The 14,805-nt window shown below is 43.3% G+C and overlaps 1 protein-coding gene across 4 annotated transcripts in view; it reads right to left on the minus strand.

The window, feature by feature from the left end:
- Window positions 1-14,805, minus strand: part of PRICKLE1 (prickle planar cell polarity protein 1) — a 120,834-nt gene that overhangs the window by 18,318 nt on the left and 87,711 nt on the right. The window contains exon 1 of one of the 4 annotated variants that reach the window (XM_034769737.1): window positions 12,213-12,296. The exons of the other annotated variants lie outside the window; for them this stretch is intronic. The gene's annotated coding sequence lies outside the window, so the exon portion shown is untranslated. Of the gene's footprint in view, window positions 1-12,212; window positions 12,297-14,805 lie in introns of those variants that run through there. 4 annotated transcript variants of the gene reach the window in all.

Below are 14,805 nucleotides of genomic sequence, written 5' to 3' on the forward strand. Positions count from 1 at the left end.
GGTGGCACCTTAAAGACTAACAGATTTATTTGGGCATAAGCTTATGCCCAAATAAATCTGTTAGTCTTTAAGGTGCCACCAGACTCTTTGTTGTTTTTGTAGATACAGACTAACACGGCTACCCCCTGATACTCGGCTTCCTTACAGTCCACCAGCCTCCCCCCCCACCCCCCTTCCCCCCCCCCCCCCCACACACCCCCCCCCAGAAGCTCCTTACTCCTCCCGGAGGCTGTTTTCAACATCCTCCAACATAAACACTAGCTCCCGCCAGGAGTGTCCCTAGGCCACATACTCCCCCCCCCACACACACACACAGATGTTCTCATTAACCCCCCACTTCAATGGTGCACAGCGCATCGGGAGGAGGAACGAGCCCTTACCGATACAGCACCAAGTCTACAGCTGTTGGAGGAGGCAGAAGGTAGCAGAACAACAAGGGCCTTTTTTTGGCAGGCAGTGTTCAGAATCATCCTTCCCTTTCATTCATACAACTGGCTAAGAAGATGCACATTCATGTAATATTTCCAGAAGGAACCGGTACAAGGCAAAAAGGTTCCCTCAGCCAAATATCTACTCCAGGGACTGAATATTTTTAAAATAAAAGCTTAAGTCACAATACTGAGTACACATTAATTTTTTTCCCTGTTTGCTTCCCTAATGCTATTTGTGCTTGTAATAGATCTCCCACCACACCCCCCATTGTGTGGAAAGCCTTCCTGCCTATACATCAGAGTGTACTAAGATTTGACCTCTGTTCAGTCTATAATTCCTCCAACATTAATCGTTAGACTGTCCACTTCCAGGAACTGTCAGTCATCTGTGATCCTATATAAACTACAAGTTACCACAAACTACAAGAGTTACTTGAGAAATCCCTTATCTTCCACTTACTTCCATTTCATAAGCTCCAGGGAGCCAAATCAGTTCTACAAGCACAGATGCAAACATTTTAAAACGCCTATGTAAACTTCCCTTTTCTTTCCAACACACCACTCTGAGACTATGCGAGGCCTCCTTCCGTAACAATCATTTCAAAACTTGCCCATAACAATGAAATCAGCCCACTGGGCCAGAATTTAACAAGTTTCTGACCATTTTGAAGAGGTCCTTAACATATGTAAAGTCAGGCAAGCCTGATGAAGAGAGCTATTTTGTGTCACTCCATGAGACAGAGAAAGGAACAATGCCAGGTAAAAGTCTGCGTACTTAAATCAAACAGGATAGTGGAAGGTGTCAAAAGTGAGCCACTATTAATAGTTCTACACTAGCAAAATTCAAAGCAGCCCCATGAATAGTATTATACAAATGTGACAAATATTTTATGTAGGATTTAATACAAAAAAATCCCTTCATTATATACATCACTAAACTGAAGCAAGAGGAAAGAATTTCGAAGTAGTAGAGTCAATGCTTTCATGTGCAAGACTGAAAGGTGTACTATGGCATCACAATAAATCTGTTTATTGTACATATTTGCATAATTACAAATAAAGAAATTAAGAACTCTTTAATAGCTATATAATCGGTCTAAAATCAAATATCAGAGGGGTAGCCGTGTTAGTCTGAATCTGTAAAAAGCACAGAGGGTCCTGTGGCACCTTTAAGATTAACAGAAGTATTGGGAACATAAGCTTTCGTGGATAAGAACCTCACTTCTTGCATCTGAATATTTGTGCCACAGGATTCTCTGTTGCTTTTGTCTAAAATCATTCATTTTATACACATTAGATATCAGTACCTAGGGACTATGGCCAATTGTAGACTGTAAATGCTGCCTTACAGACAAAGGTGACACTATCAAATACTACATTTATGTATAGATTTGTATTTACAGTTGCTGTAGTATTTGAGAGTCATATGAAGTCTCTGCATTTATCGAGTGCTGGTGGACAAAAAGCAATGTAAGGTAGAATGTCAATTTTTTTTTAAATGTTACCCAAGAACAATTTCTCTCTCACAGGGCACAGTTAAGGAGTTTAGTTGCACATATGGTTCTGCACACAACTGAACAATGGGCCCTATTGTAAAGCTTAAAATTTTTAAATACACAAACATGTTGCTGTAAATAGTTTGGTGAAATGAATAGCTAAATGGTAAAACTCTTGAATAGTTTCTCCCTCTCCAGTGCCAAGTACAGATGAGGAAAATGTTAGTATTTATTAGAGGGCAGAGATACCAGAGGCTTATGGCTTTAAGTGCAGAGTCTATTTAGAAAAGATTTAGCCCTGGTCAGACAATAGTGTTTGTAATACAGACATGCTTGGCTAGCAGCCAGTGTTGATTCCATCTTTGACAATAAACATTCAAAAAGGGAGGAACCACCAACATAGCTGTCGCTTTTACTTCATTCTGCATTTTTAAAAGGTGTAGCCTTTCCTCCAGTTTGAAATAAACTGGCTTTTGCGGCTTCCCTCCCCCATTTGACTTCAAAGGCTGGCAGGCAGTTTCCTCTGCAGAACTGTGAATTTAACCGTGAACACCTAGGTCATATTTCCTTTTTCCTACTCCTAACTGTTCTTTGCTTTCCTAGGGAAATCATTATCAAAGATAATTTATTAGTACTGTATCTCTGGGTCAAAGGCATAAATGCCTCTTGTTCTGAATGAAACTATGTAGCATTTTTGTAGAGATGTCTAGTGTTGGACAGGTCACAACATTAATCAGACATGCACTCCTTTCTCCTAAAGCTTGACATAGACGCATATTCTCCAGTAGTAAAGTATCAAATATGAAATTGTATGAGGCTGATCACTTCTAAAACTTTTGTTTAAAATCAACAATACACTAGCTAACTAAATAAGGCTTCATGATTATCCAATTATGTACAGAATTCAACTATATGTATGGAGGGTGGAAGCGTCAACTACTGTGGAACATTCACAGTTACTTGTTTGTTACATTTTCCACAGCATTGTCAACCTTACAGGCTATTGCATATGAGATAGTAATGAAGTAGTTAGCAGACAGTTAATGCTTCCTACAAAAATTAAATTTGAATGAGACAGACTATATCCACAGGGTGCTAAGAGGAGTCAATCTTGTCTGAAAGGCATTGTTATTGTCAAGGGCAAACACATTCAGAAAAGGAAAGGCATGAGTCATAACTGGGCCCCTCAAGGTCTGCCTTTTGTTTCAGTCAGGTGGAAGACTGGTGTGGATTGCTTTTGGGTGACTGCTGAGAAGAAAACAATCTAGTTTTATTCAACTGCAACCATTTTCCCACATCTCCAACCTGTATCTATACTTCATTCTATGAGGTGAAAAAGATTGCTTTAAAATTATCTATTCATGGTATAGAGCCAATCATTCAAAAATAAATGTGTTGGTGGAAAGGGGTCAGATAAATGAACTGTGTTCATAAATGGAAAATATTAAACCTCTTTTACATGGGAAATAGGATGCAATTTCATGCATGAAGTTAAGCTACTTATTGCTACTGGCTGGGTAACATTACGACAAATCAACATTTTTAGCCAGGAATTCTAAAATGAGAATATCCAATCTCGTATGTCAGGGCATACATAAACTGCAACATGGAACAGGAAGAAACTTTTCCTCTTCCATGAAAACACCATGGTATAGTTGATTAATAATGATCGGGCATACCGGACCACAAGGATATGAAACTTGATGGACCAATGGTCTGGTCCATTAAGTCAAATCTTATCACAAATGAACAGCATTAGAAATCACTGATGAAAAATATGTGATCTCTATTACAAAAAATAGGTGAATATTGCTTCACAAGACGTGCAGTCAGGCATTAAAATTCCCTTTGCAGTTTGAGAGGAACTTTCTCTATTTAAACTCTAGTAGAGTGACTAACTTGATCAATCTTTTAATTCTGTATCACCATTCTAAATCCAATGGACGCACATAAATCTCTTAAAAAGACATATGCCTGAGAGAAACATTACAGATTCATTCAATGCTGGGTAACAGGTATGGTGGTGATGGCATGGCCAGAAACGGCAAGGAGGACCAGTATTGCCTGTAGTGACATCATTATAAATGGCAGACCCAGATACCCAATGGACCCCCAATATGATACCTATGGGAAGAAAAATAAAATATTCATCTGCCATCTATGTCTAGTTATCACAACACCTACCTGATAACCAGCCCCAAGTCTGGTAGGATAGGTGCTGCTCTGCTCAGTTCTTCTCCCTTCGCTCCCCTGTCATTGGCTCTACTTGTTCTGCATGGGTGGACCCTGCACAGAATCACTCTGAAGTCAAGGGGATTCCATAGAGGGGTACACCTGCACAGAGTTGTGAGACCTGGCCATTACTGGGAGGGGGGAATTGCAATATCTCTGGTATATCAGCCAGTCAACTTCCCATGCCTCAATCCAAGTTCATTTTCACGAAGTAATTCTATTAGTAATAACCACCACGATTTTTTAAACTGTTTTTTTATAAAGTCACAATAAACTTTTTAAATTAAAAAGTCAAGTGTGGCATATATTCATTCAGACTTCATCAATTTCAGTGTTTTTATTTGTTGAGTTGAATAATCTCCCTCTGGTGGCCAACTGAACCTCTCTACCAATTCCATTCATCATTAATTAAAAATGGAAACAGCAGAAATACATTTATTCTCCCTGACCTCCCCCCCCCCCGATGCATTATTTTTGCTGTTGAATATTAACAATCCATATCTTTTTTATCCCTTTTTCTTGGAAACTTCTATGGACAACTAGAAAACTAATAAGGCATAAACTCTCGGAGGCAGGGATTGTCACTCACTATGGGTAGGTCAACACTGAAAAAAAGCTACAGCTGAGAGATGTAGGGCTTGTCTACACTTACAATGCTGCAATGGCGCAGCTGAAGACACTACACGCACTGATAGGAGAGCTTCTCCCCTCAGTGTAGGTACTCCACTTCCCTGAGGGCAGGTATACACTACAAACTTGTACCAGTGCAGCTGCGCCACTGTAGCACCTCTGGTGAAGACACGAAATCAATGGGAAAGAGTGCTCCTGTCGGCTAATAACTCCACCTCCATGAGAGGTGGTAGCTATGTCAGCGGGAGATCTCCTACCAACACAGTGCTGTCTACGGGTGTGTGGCTATGTGTGTTAAGGTCACTATAACTACATCACTAAGGGTGTGGATTTTCCACACCCCTGAGAAATGTAATTATACCAACAGAAGTTTGTAGTGTAGACCAGGGCATAGGTATGGTTATGTAAGTTTCCAGTGTACAGAAGCCCGAAGTGCTTGTACAGTGCTTTGCACAATGAGATATTGATCTCCTCTGGGGTCGTTTTGCACTACTGTAATACAAATTAAATAATCACAGATATCAAATTAATGAAACCTCCTAACCAAAGCTTCATTGAAGTTAGTGAAAAACCTCACATTGACTTCATTAGGCTTTGAATCAGGCCCCAGTCATGCAAAGCTAAATGCACATTTTGCTTTGGGAGGTAGCATGGTCTAATAAACAGGGCACCAGACTGGGAGTCAAGAGTCCTGAATTCCATTCCTGGGTCAGGCATAGATCTGCTGCATGGTCTCAAGGCATTTCACCTCTTTTTACTTATTTCTTTAGTATGTAGAGGGCCCAGACAAAATCAATGACCCATTGCACTGGGCATTGTACAAACACATAGTAAGAGACAGTACCTGCCCTGAAGAGCTTACAATCTAAATAGACAGGGAGACAAAAGATGGGAAGGGAACAGGCAACAAAGACTGAAGGTCATATAGCTGGTCAGCAGCAAAGCCAGGAATATTACCCAGGTCTACTGAGTTCTAGGCCTCTGTGTGTATGTCTACACTGCAGCTGGGAATGAGCTTCCCAGCCCGGGATCTCATGCTAGCAGGGCTCAACCCAGCACACTAAGGGCTTATCTACACTTAAAACTCTGCAGCAGTGCAACTGCACCACTGCAGCTGCGCCGCTGTAGCGCTTCAGTGAAGACGCTACCTACATTGTTGGGAGGGATTTTCCAGTCAGTGTTCATGATCCACCTTCCTGAGAGGCAGTAGCTAGGTCAATGGGAGAATTCTCCTATCAACCTAGCACTGTCTACACTGGGGGATAGGTCAGTTTAAGTGCACCACTCAAGGGTGTGGATTTTTCACCCCCCTGAACAATGTAGTTGTACCAGGCCTCAGAATAACAGTGTAGATGTTGCTGCTTGGTAAGCAGCTTGGGCTCTCAAGCCCAACTAACCCTAGCCCTGGGGTCTGAGTTTGGATGGCTAGCCTTTGTCTCTGCCGAAGCCATAATGCCCATGCTGCTATTTTTAGCATGCTATCTTGAGCCACACTAGCACAAGTCTGTCTCCCTAGTCTACGAAGTTCATATCCAGCTGCAATATAGACATGTTTCTCCTCCCACCCTTTGTCTTAATTTCTAAATTCTCTGGAACAGGCAGTGTATCAATAGGTGCTTGTAAAATTTTTAAAACACTGGAGCCTCAATCTCAGTTGGGGCCTCTAGGCAGTACTGTAATATATATCATTTATACACATGAATACTGTGCTACTCACATGCACAAGCCAATGCATAATGTTTGCAGGACATAGGCCTAAATATAAGTGGGGGAGTGTTTTTACTGAAACACTGTTTAAAACATTGAGTTAATAAACCAATAAACCCCTGCCCCAGAAAAAAAGAAACAAACACCCTATAAACTGAGGCTATGTCTACACTAACACTTTTGTTGGTATAACTTAAGTCGCTCAAGGGAGTAAAAAAACCACACGCTGTCAGTGACATAAGTTACACCGACAGAAGTGCCAGTGTGGACAGTGCTATGTTGGCGGGAGACACTCTCCCATCGACATAGTTACCATCGCTCGTTGGGGGTGGTTTAATTATTTCAATGGGAGAGAGTTCTTTCAAAATAGAGCGGTACAAATGTGCTGCTGTAAGCACTCTAGTGTAAACATGGCCTTATGGAAGAAAAGATGTGGCTGTTAAATATTTAACATTCCTCACCTCTATAGTAAGGGCTTAGACAGACCAGAACACACACCTGAGATTTCCAATGAAATCATGGAAGACCACATGAGAATTCCTGTCATGTCTAAAAAGTAAGAGAATTAAAACCCAACAAGAAGCTGGAAGACAACTTTTATATATATTTTTTTTTAAATTAAAAGCCAGGAACAAAAACCTCTTAGGACTTCCTTTTAAATCTTTTAATTCTGGAGATTCTCTCTCTTCAGCTGACTGGTTCATTGCTCCTTGCTCCAAACCACTGCCCCTTCAGCATCCATTTCACCTCAGCCTCACTCTACCTGCTCTCCATGTTCCGCTCCCTATATAACTTCCCTCCCTCCTTTCAATATCTTCCTCTTTTTTTCTTAGTCTTTGTATTTAGCTCATCCCTTCTTACCAAAATCCTATGTCAAAAGCACAAATATTGTGAAACTAACATATTTCCAAGCCATCACAATATTCACACTGCTTGTTTATCTCTTCAATATACTCCATTCTGTGTGTCTTGCCTGTTTAGACTAAACTCTTCAGGGAAGGGACTTTTGGGTTGGGGGTAGGGGGAAAAGGTGTGTTAAATACCATGCGGCCCCAATCTCAGTGGGTCTGTAAGTACTACCATAATACAAAAAAATATCAAAGTAATGTTGGCACAAAACCTGAATTTTCTCCTTTTGCAGGTCACCTTTCATCTTTTAAATGCTTTATATTAAACCTACTTCACATGTCTAGAGCCAACTGAAATACACCTTAAACACCTTTTATTAAATCTAGTCAAATTCTATTAATATTTTCACATCCAAATCTATTTCTGTTATCCAAGGTTATGTGTATTAAGAAAAAAACTTTACCACATGTCTTTGTACCATTAGACTGTATATGCTACAGGAGATAAAAGGTGAGCATAAAAACCAATGGGCACAATTCTGCAGAGTATTTTGCTTGAGTAAAGATTGCAAAATTTGAGTGAATGTTTTTAAAATTGTATAAAAATGTCTTGGTTTTAAGCTGAACATTGTTTAGCCGATTGTTTGGCAGAGAAACTTTTGCATTTCAATAATGTGAAAAATTAGTTTGGACTAAAACTTCTCAGTGGCAGTGAAGACCATTTTCTGCAAAGCTAATTTAACACTGTTGATAGCCAGGGCACACTGAGGGGCTTCATCTCACTCCCACCCTCCTTTAAACAAAAGTTTGGCTTTCACAGAGAACGGCCAAAAACTGCAGATACTATAAAGTTATGCAAAAAGAAGAACAGGAGTACTTGTGGCACCTTAGAGACTAACAAATTTATTAGAGCATAAGCTTTCGTGGACTACGAAAGCTTATGCTCTAATAAATTTGTTAGTCTCTAAGGTGCCACAAGTACTCCTGTTCTTCTTTTTGCGGATACAGACTAACACGGCTGCTACTCTGAAACCTATAAAGTTATGGAATTTTTGCACATTTTCCTGTGCTTGTGCTCTACAATAGGATCAAAGGGAAGAGGAATATATATTATTATTTTTTTTAAAGTAAATACAAGCTTCTAGAACACATTTAGGGCTATTCAGCATTCCTTGCTCAGTCAAAACTATTGATTTCAACAGAAGTTGTCTGACTAACATGTGATGATACAATCTTGACACATGTTCCATGTTCCTAGAATCTGACTAAAACCAGTTCCATCAACTCAGTCACTTTTTTTATTGGGAACCAAGAAAGTGAGCAATGTGGAGAAGGGACATAACCTCACTACCCATTGCCAAGGGAACATATGTGTTCTAAAACAAGTCTTCGGTGAGAAGGAAAGTGTAAACAATTTTTATTTATCACAATCAAGTTGTTTAGGCTTAAGATACAAGTCACCTCAAAATAATATTATCTCTTTAAAGGGCCTTTTAAGTTTCCAATTCAACAAACAATCCTGGGTAAAGCTAATTCTTCAAATGACTGGATGGCTCAGGCAGTTTGTAATAGGATATGTAACCTTTCACCTTAGGGTGTTAGCACAAATTCATACTAGAATGGTAGTAAAGGAGAGTTGCTACCATGTGATTTCTGTGCTGTGGCCTATAAGAAATTAGCGGTGCTCCAGCTGCTCTGATCCTCCCCTGACTCTTTGGCTCTGTTTAAGAGACGAGCTGCCCGAGCCAGAGCTACCGGCTTCAGGCAGCCCCCTTGCCTCCGGACCCCGAGCCGCCGGCTGGGCACTTCCCTTCCAGGGCTCCAGCTGCTCTGCTCCAACAGCGCAGGGTCCGGAGGCAAGGGGGCTGCCCGAAGCTGGTAGCGCTGGCTCGGGGAGCTCGGCTCTTAAACAGAGCCGAAGAGTCAGGGGAGGAGCAGAGCAGCCGGAGCCTGGGAGGGGAAGTGCCCAGCCGAGGGCGCAGGGTCCGGAGGCATAGGGGCTGCCTGAAGCCTGAGCGCTACCGGCTTCACGGGTTTGCCGGGCAGCCTCCAGACCCTGCGCTGGGGAAGCGCCAGCCAGGGGCGCAGGGTCTGGGGGCTGCCCGGCAAACCGTGAAGCCGGTAGTGCTTGGGCAGCCCTTTTCGCGTGGCTGAGAGGGAGAAGGGGGAGTTGGGGCGGGGAATGGGCGGAGTTGGGGCGGAGGGGAGGGGCGGAGTTGGGGTGGGACGGGAAAGGGGCAGGGCCGGGGCCCCGTGGAGTGTCCTCTTTTTTTATTTTTTAAATATGGTAACCCTACCATCCACACAGCCAGGTCTGGCTCCTCACCTGGGGCAGTCAAGAGCCCAGGCCTTGCTGTGTGAGTGGCTACCAGCCAGCAGGTCCCCTTGCCTGTAAGGGGCTTGCCGCCCAGCAGCCAAGCTCTGCCCCATGTGGCTGGGTAGGGCTGCTGGCCGTGGGGCCAGTGGCTGCAGCCAGCCCAGGCCGGCTCTTGGGGGACACATTCCAGGGGTCTGCCCTGCTCCCCAGAATGGTTCCAGCTCTCATCAGTCTCTGCAGCCCCCCGAGACTGGTGCAGAGGTCAGGCCAGTCTCGGCTAGTGGTGGTGGTGGGGGGGGAGGGGCAGCATGAAGGGCTTGGCCAGGGCCCGCCCAGCAAGTGGGTCCCATGGGAGCTCAGCCTGGCAGGCCCAGCTCCAGCTTGGCTGATTGTGCTGCTCCTGAGGGGCAGACCGGCACTGGCCACATTGCCGGCTCAGCCTGGCAGACAGTCATCTCCCACCGGGGCCAGTGAGTGCAGCCGGGGGAGGGGGAGCAGGGTATGGGGGAGTGGGTCTCTAGGGGTGGATCTTTGGGGGGGCATTGAGCACTGAGGGATGGGGTACATTTGTGTGTTTTGAGGTGCTGGGCATAGGGAGTTTGGGGGGGGCACTGGGCAGTGGTGGAAGTCTGTGTGTGTTGGGGCACTGGGCAATCTGTGTTGGGCACTGTGCAGTTGTGGTGGGGGGACTCTGTGGGGGGCACTGGGCAGGGAGGGTGATATGTAGGGCGCTGTGCAGTTGTGCTGGGGAGTTTGTGGGGGGGGTCTCTGGACAAGGGGGTGTTGGGCATAGGTGTTGGTGGAGAGTCTGTGGAGGGGCACTGGGCTGGGAGGCAGTGTGATGCGATGCGCCGCACGGGCCCCGTCCCCACGGTGAAGGGGTGCGCTGGTAGCCACGGCCAGTGTGAGTGGTGGCTGCTGGTTTGTAATGAGTGCCCTCACGCAGGGCTGGGTGGAGCGGTGCCACCCCCGCCATGCTATGTCCAATTGCCCCTTCCTGGTGCCTCGCTCTGGGGACCGGCCCCTCCTGACCCCCGTGCCATGTCTCATTGCCCACATGGGGGCCCACAAATATGTTTGGTGCTGGGCCTAAAAAAGGTTAATCTAGCCCTGTCCACCACCAGGGTTCCTGGGGGCTATAGTCAGAGGAGTCCCTGAAAGTGTGAGGGCAAGAGGGCCTGCCAGAGCCTCTGGATGGATGGCTGTAGCTTCTGGAGGCCCACATAGATCCCTGGGGATCTGCCAGGTTTGGAAACCAGCAGGCTTGATAGGCTTTGCTATGTGGTGGAGCAAGAGGATGATGCAGGGAGGTTTTCCTCAAGAGAGTCCTCACAGAGATTTCTTCTAGAGCCCCATCATGAGGTGTTCTCCCTCCCCTGGGAATAAGTTGGGCCTCTAAGTGTATGTTTACACTGAAGTTGGAAATGTGATTGCAGTTCAGGTAGGTATACCTGTGCTAGCTTTAATCTACCTAGCACAATTAAAATAGCAGGAAGATGTTGCAGCAATGATCCTGACACAGACTAGCAACACAAGTACATACATAGGATTCTGATCAGATTTGTACGTTCCCCTACGGGATCCACACTACGCATCTTCGGTGCTATTTTTAGTTAGCACTAGTACTGGTATGCCTACCTGAGCTACAGTCACATCGGTGATTGTGGTGTAGACATACCCTGAGTATAGCTTCTTCTGAAAAGTTACCGAGGGCCATATTTACAAAGGCATTTATACTTTAATGGTAGTTAGGTTCCTAACTTGCTTTGGGATTTGTAAATCCCAGTAGGTGCCTAGCTGCATTTTTAGGCACCTCAGCATATAATTTTATAAGTCTGGCCCCTGTCCTTTTCTACACTAACAATTTCCCCACTGTTAATCTAGCACAATGGTTTTCAACTTTTCACTTGAAATTGCAGACCCTTACAATGGAGGTGCAGACCCCTTTGGAAATCTTAACATAATCTGCAGATCCGCAGGGGTCCACAGATCACAGGTTGAAAACCACTGATCTAGCACGAGTGCAGTTCTACTGGTGTGGGAGTGCTAGTGTAGGTAGGGTACAGGTAATTTTAACAACTGTATCCTAAACTGTATCTTTGTCTATACTAGCACTTCCCCGTTGCCACCATCAGCAAAGCTAGATCAGTGGGATGAAAAGTGCTGAAAATTTCCAGTATGGACATGTCCTTTAACTCTCAGTTTTCACCATCTGCATCTCTGCAGAGTGTCACTCATCTGGAGTGACAGCCACACATTTGGCTCTGCTATCACTCTCACTCAGGCCAAATGAAGTATCTTTAATTCCAGGGCTACAGGAAGAGATCAATATTTCCCTTCTGTTCTTCCCTCCCTTAGCGACTTCGGTGGAATAATCAAGACTTCCTCCTTTCTCTCTTCTCTGCCCATAAATAATTGGGGAGCATTCATTATTTATTATGGTAGTGCTTATGGCCAACCAAGAATGGGGCTCCATTGTTCTAGACACTAGGACTATGTGGACATTAACACTTTTGTTGGTAAAACCACAGGCCTGACTGACATAACTTACACCGACAGAAGCACTGGTGTGGAAAGCACCATGTTGGCAGGAGACAGAACAGCATCACAATCCACAATCCTGAGATACCTGTGGAGTGAGGCAGACAGAACCAGAGATATTGGATAAATTCAAAGAGAGAAAGGACTGAGTGGGAGACTGGACCATTGTGGGAAGAGAGCCAACTACGAGGGGCAGGAAGAAGAGAAAGGATTAGGTGATAGGCAAAGAAACAATGGTGAAAATAAAATACAGATGGAAAAGAGACCAGGAGAGAAAAAAAGGAGGAAAGAAAAAAATGCAGGTACAAATAGGGAAGATAGTTTTGTGCTACCACAAAGGACTGTGAAGGTCAGACTTGAAAGACACCAGTATCCATATGGTGCCTCCTGGATTCTATTTCTCTGCTCTGAAATATTAGCATTAGTTTATTAACAGATAAGCTAAATCAGAAAATAATCTTGCTCACTTATTGTGCTTACATCCACAGAACCATCGCCGATAGAGCTATAGAGAATGTGGCAGCTATGCAGATGTATAGGTAGAATGCTTCTTGATACAATCATGCTTGAATTTGAACACATTACAACTAGCACAGGCCCAAGTGTGGACTGGGCCTCAACATGCATCAAATACCTCTGTTCTGAAATATATATACAAAGGATAGCTGTCTTAAAAGTTGTTTTAGTTTAGTTTAAATTATTCCTTTCATTTAATATGTATCTAGTGCAGTATTGGTACAGATGTTAGACCACAATTCTGCTCTGAAGTAACAAGGAAAGAAATTAAAATGTTATAGAGCATTTTGTTAGTGGATTTGGCCGGACTTTGCTTCTGAGCTGACAGGACTCTTAAAGCATCTTTATAGTAATTGCTAACCCCTAAAGATTTTGATTAAGATTGTAACCTGATTTTTAACATTATTGACTCCACACATGGCTGATGTTCACACACAACATGAATAACTGAGTGAGTATACTACTGTGTAGGCCTTGATCATGAACAGCTGTGCCACGACTGACTTGTTTCTAACCAGATTCTAACACAACTGTTTGGTTCTGAGGTTTGTTTACTTGGTTGGTTGTGCAGATGGACTGTATAATCAAGGGCATCAGCATTGTAACATGTGCTTTGCCTGTGGCACCACAATGCTTTGCCTGTGGCACCAGCAGAAGCAGTGTGAATACAGTTGTGCAACATGGAAGATTGTGGACAGGTCAACACTAAGACACCATTGTTTGCTTATCTATGTACTTTTAACTTCTCTATTATGCCAAAGTCTGCTTTGTGGATGCGATGAATCATGTTAGCTTTATGCATGTCAAATGCTTGATTACAGAAATTCTGCTCTTAGTCTTGTCTACATGAGACAATTGAATCAATATAGCCAAATTGGTATAGAAACTGATTTAACCATCAGTACAACTTCCTTCAGATAAAATCAGTACGACACTCTTAAACCAAAACTAGAGCATCTACACTAAATCATTTTCTCAACCAATTTTAATTAGATCAGGACAATTTTCTTGTGTAAATAATGACTCAATTACACTTAGGCACTCCTGTTACAGACCACGTAGCTGAATAGGCGCATCTGAGGCCAGAATTTAAAGACAATGTAGTTACGATGAGAACAGAGTTTGACCTGGAAGATCTCTATTACTGATACACAAGTCAGAAAGAAGACAACTCAATTTTAAATTCTAGGCTGGGATGCAGGGATGGCAGTTACAATCATCTTTTTGCTTAAAGTGGGCAAATTTACTCTGGCGGTCAATGAGATCCAACAATCATGGAACTCTCCTGCTTTCACAGAGTTATTTTTCAGAGACTCACATGCTAAGATTATATATAAAGTGCACCAAGCTCCAACATAACTCATAAGAAGAGACAACAGTTTAGGAGAACTGTTAATTTGGTTTGCAATGTAGGTGAGGTAATATCTTTTATTGGACCAATTTCTGTAGGTGAGAGAGACAAGCTGTGTAAGCTCAAAAGCTTGTCTCTCTCACCAACAGAAGTTGGTCCAATAAAAGATATTACCTTACCTACTTTATCTCTCTCTTATCCTGATACTGACATGATGACAACACTGCATCCACTTTGGTTTACTAAATTCATCTCACATGCCATCCTGAAGGCAAACAGTCATGTAATGTTGACATTAATAAATTGCTGGTCTATATGGATAAAGATACATTATACTTTGTTAACTTTCTTTTGTATAGTGGGGGTGGGGTGAGGGGTGGGAGATACCAACAGATTTATGAGCTGTCAAGACCCAGTGCTGGTCAACTCTACCAAAATGCATCACAAGAAAGAGATACTGTTTCAATCTTTGCAAAGGAAGATCAATTAGTCTACCATATATTACAGGCACCTAAGTCTGAAGACAGTCCACTTCCTGTTGAATAACAACAAAACATCTCTCTCAAAGCCAGGCATTATTTCCACTTTAATAGAATCTCACTACTCTGTTTACTAGGCTTGCTTACATGGCAGGCCAGGCCATGCTCCCTCTATCAAAACTATTTCTGTAGTTCTCAGCTTTTATAAAGTTTCCTTTTCTACTTATACAGAAACGTCATATGCGAGACAGGAACTG

Source organism: Trachemys scripta, chromosome 1 (assembly GCF_013100865.1).
Source record: "Trachemys scripta elegans isolate TJP31775 chromosome 1, CAS_Tse_1.0, whole genome shotgun sequence".
NCBI classification, from domain to species: Eukaryota; Metazoa; Chordata; order Testudines; family Emydidae; genus Trachemys; species Trachemys scripta.